We start from the raw sequence: 4,079 nt of genomic DNA, 5'->3' as shown, positions 1-4,079 counted from the left end.
GTTGAGGAGGTTTGGATTTTTTCAAAATGTGGAAAACTTCCTGTCTTATTTCCTCTGCTTCAAGTTGATCTAATTTTTCAAGGCTGGGCTCTATACTAGATATTATTTGTTCATGGGGTAGATTTTTTGGGGCAATAGCAAAATTGAAACCTTTTTGTAAAACATTTTCCTCAACTTCAGAGAGTTTGTAGTCTGAGAGATTATGAATATTCTTTTCACTGCTGTTTTTGGTTGTTACTATCCTAGTCTTTTTGTTCTTAAATTGTAATTTATCAAATTTCTTTTCAAGTTTTTTAGTTTTAAGGAGGTGGTCTGTTTCTTTTCGAAAGTTTACCAACTGGTCAAGTTGCTGCCAGATAAGGGGGTGAAGTAAGTTGCTAAGGTTTATGTGGATCGTAATTAGCTCTGATTCTATGGTGCTGAGTTGTTTTCTAACACGACAAATATTTTCAATTAGTAATGCTCTACTAGCTTTATGGAGGATACTATTGGTTTTGAAATTTTTTGTATGATATGATAACTTGGTAAACGTGGGGAGCACATCACTGTCACGACACTTGCACAGAAACCTCAAATCACACAACAACGTCGTCCTTTTTGAATGGAGTTTCTCGAACACTTTAGTTTGATGGAACACTTTCTCCCCGTGGAGATTGATAATATTACATTTGAGTGTTTCGCGGATGGATATATTATATGTAAAAGAATTAACCGGGTACATCCGTTTGTTTTGACTTACTTGAGTCTGACGTTTCGTCGCCATCGCAGACGACATCTTCTGAGGGTGGCGTCGAGATCCACACTGAGTCCTAGGTATTCTTTCTGGGTCGAAGAGCATATCTCCTACCCCCTCCCTCCACTTGCTTGTGCTGGCGCTGTTGGGTGAGTGAAATTCCAGGAAAGTTGTCTTGTTTTGGTGACAATGGTGCTGTAGCGGGTTTCATTGTACCAGGTACTGGGCGTTTGGTATTCAAAATTAACTTCCATAAGGGAGACACGTTGAGGCTGTCGTCTCTTTTATTTAGAGAGCCTTGCTTTTCGATTTCCAACGCCTCTCTCACAATCCTGACTTGAAAATCTCGAATGCTGGCTATTTGTTTGGAATTCACGAAATTTATTGTATGACCAGTATTTTTCACATGGTTATATAGGGCTGAGGTTGATTGTTGATTTTTTATGCTTAATTTATGTTCATCTATTCTAGCAGAGATTCTCCTATTTGTTTGGCCTACATATTGCTTGTCACAGTTCAGGCAGGGGATACTGTAGACTCCTTGGTTTTCTAGCTCCAGTCTGTTGATGGGTTTTTTTAAGATTTGGGAAATGAGTAGGTGGGGTTTGAATAATGGTTTGATTTTGTGGGTTTTTAATACTCTTCCAATTCTGTCTGTGGTGCCCTTGATGTATGGGAGGAGTACTGTTTTTTCAAAACATTCTTCTTTTTCTTGTTGATTCCCTTTTTTAAGTGGAGACAGATTTTTTACTATTGATTTTTGAATGATTGTAGTTGGGTAGCCATTGGATTTGAGAATGTTAGTCACTGTCTTTATTTCTTCTTCTCTCCTTTTTTCATTGGTGAGATGAAGAGATCTGAAGATTAAGCTGTTTATAACTGAGGAGGATTGAGCCGGGTGGTGATGTGATTGGAAATGTAAGTACCTGTTAGTGTGGGTGGGCTTTCTGTATACTGAATAGTTCAAACTTCCATCGGTTTGTCTCATCAATAGAACGTCTAAAAAGGGTAAAGATGACTCTTTTTCTATTTCTAGTGTGAATTGGATTTTGGGGTGTATTTCATTTAGCTGCTGTAGAAATTCCAATAGTTTTTCTTCACCATGAGGCCAAATTATGAAAATATCATCAACATATCTTTTCCAGATGCTCGGTTTGAAAAAAGCTTTGTTCAAGGCTTCTTCTTCAAAATGTGTCATGAAAAGGTTTGCTATGGCTGGAGAGAGAGATGATCCCATTGGTGCTCCTTCAATTTGCCTGTAATATTGATTTTTGTGTATGAAATATGTGTTTTTCAAGCAGTGGCTAGTCAACTCTACTGTTGATCTAGAGAAGTGTTTGTTCTGTTTCATGATGGAGAGGGCTTCGTCGACTGGGATGTTGGGGTATAGAGAGATAACGTCCAAGCTGGCTAGTATATCCCCCGAGTTGAGAGTTATATTTTCCACCTGGCTGATAAAATCGTATGAATTCTTCACATATGACTGGGATTTTTCTATTATGGGCTGGATAAGGCCGGCTAAGTATCTTTCTAATTTTTGAGTGGGAGAGTTAATTGCACTGACGATCGGTCTCAAGGGTGTGTTTTCCTTATGGACTTTAGGAAGACCATAGATTTTTGGGGATCTGCTGGATTTTTCTCTTGGAATTAATTTCAATTGGCTGTCTACATCTATGTCTGAGGCTTTGATTTTTGATTTTGTGATTTTTTCTAGGTAGGTGGTGGGATCTCTTTGAACAGGCTTGTAGGCTGCATGTTTGAGGATATTGTCTAGTTTTTCATCATATTCACTCCTGTTCATAACTACTGTGGCGTTACCTTTGTCGGCTGGTAGAATGACTATTGAGGGATTACTGGACAAGTGTTTCAAAGCAGAGAGCTCTGCTCTATCCAAGTTTGGTTGAGGAGGTTTGGATTTTTTCAAAATGTGGAAAACTTCCTGTCTTATTTCCTCTGCTTCAAGTTGATCTAATTTTTCAAGGCTGGGCTCTATACTAGATATTATTTGTTCATGGGGTAGATTTTTTGGGGCAATAGCAAAATTGAAACCTTTTTGTAAAACATTTTCCTCAACTTCAGAGAGTTTGTAGTCTGAGAGATTATGAATATTCTTTTCACTGCTGTTTTTGGTTGTTACTATCCTAGTCTTTTTGTTCTTAAATTGTAATTTATCAAATTTCTTTTCAAGTTTTTTAGTTTTAAGGAGGTGGTCTGTTTCTTTTCGAAAGTTTACCAACTGGTCAAGTTGCTGCCAGATAAGGGGGTGAAGTAAGTTGCTAAGGTTTATGTGGATCGTAATTAGCTCTGATTCTATGGTGCTGAGTTGTTTTCTAACACGACAAATATTTTCAATTAGTAATGCTCTACTAGCTTTATGGAGGATACTATTGGTTTTGAAATTTTTGTATGATATGATAACTTGGTAAACGTGGGGAGCACATCACTGTCACGACACTTGCACAGAAACCTCAAATCACACAACAACGTCGTCCTTTTTGAATGGAGTTTCTCGAACACTTTAGTTTGATGGAACACTTTCTCCCCGTGGAGATTGATAATATTACATTTGAGTGTTTCGCGGATGGATATATTATATGTAAAAGAATTAACCGGGTACATCCGTTTGTTTTGACTTACTTGAGTCTGACGTTTCGTCGCCATCGCAGACGACATCTTCTGAGGGTGGCGTCGAGATCCACACTGAGTCCTAGGTATTCTTTCTGGGTCGAAGAGCATATCTCCTACCCCCTCCCTCCACTTGCTTGTGCTGGCGCTGTTGGGTGAGTGAAATTCCAGGAAAGTTGTCTTGTTTTGGTGACAATGGTGCTGTAGCGGGTTTCATTGTACCAGGTACTGGGCGTTTGGTATTCAAAATTAACTTCCATAAGGGAGACACGTTGAGGCTGTCGTCTCTTTTATTTAGAGAGCCTTGCTTTTCGATTTCCAACGCCTCTCTCACAATCCTGACTTGAAAATCTCGAATGCTGGCTATTTGTTTGGAATTCACGAAATTTATTGTATGACCAGTATTTTTCACATGGTTATATAGGGCTGAGGTTGATTGTTGATTTTTTATGCTTAATTTATGTTCATCTATTCTAGCAGAGATTCTCCTATTTGTTTGGCCTACATATTGCTTGTCACAGTTCAGGCAGGGGATACTGTAGACTCCTTGGTTTTCTAGCTCCAGTCTGTTGATGGGTTTTTTTAAGATTTGGGAAATGAGTAGGTGGGGTTTGAATAATGGTTTGATTTTGTGGGTTTTTAATACTCTTCCAATTCTGTCTGTGGTGCCCTTGATGTATGGGAGGAGTACTGTTTTTTCAAAACATTCTTCTTTTTCTTG

Source organism: Nilaparvata lugens, chromosome 13 (assembly GCF_014356525.2).
Source record: "Nilaparvata lugens isolate BPH chromosome 13, ASM1435652v1, whole genome shotgun sequence".
In the NCBI taxonomy this organism is placed as follows: domain Eukaryota; kingdom Metazoa; phylum Arthropoda; class Insecta; order Hemiptera; family Delphacidae; genus Nilaparvata; species Nilaparvata lugens.
The sequence above is the reverse complement of the archived record's forward strand: the minus strand, read 5'-3'. Positions refer to the sequence as shown.